Genomic DNA, 291 nt, shown 5'->3' with positions numbered 1-291 from the left:
TCGATTTTCAATCGGTCCAATAATGATGAATAGTATGCTCCGGTTATGGTTTTACCTTTTTCAAGATAGTCCACGAATATTATGCCATGTGCATCCAAAAATTCGGAGGCCATAACCTTTCCGATCCATTGTTGCGTTTTTGACGCTTCGGAGCACTTTGGCCCGGTGGAACCCACTGTTTTGCCTATTGCGTTGACTCAGGAGTGTAGTAGTGGATCCAGGTTTCATCCTTGGCTATGAATCGGCGCAAAAACTCGGTCGGCTTACGCGAAAATAATGCCAAATTCTGCT

The sequence above is a fragment of the Belonocnema kinseyi genome, chromosome 6 (genome assembly GCF_010883055.1).
Source record: "Belonocnema kinseyi isolate 2016_QV_RU_SX_M_011 chromosome 6, B_treatae_v1, whole genome shotgun sequence".
Classification (NCBI taxonomy): domain Eukaryota; kingdom Metazoa; phylum Arthropoda; class Insecta; order Hymenoptera; family Cynipidae; genus Belonocnema; species Belonocnema kinseyi.
The sequence above is the reverse complement of the archived record's forward strand: the minus strand, read 5'-3'. Positions refer to the sequence as shown.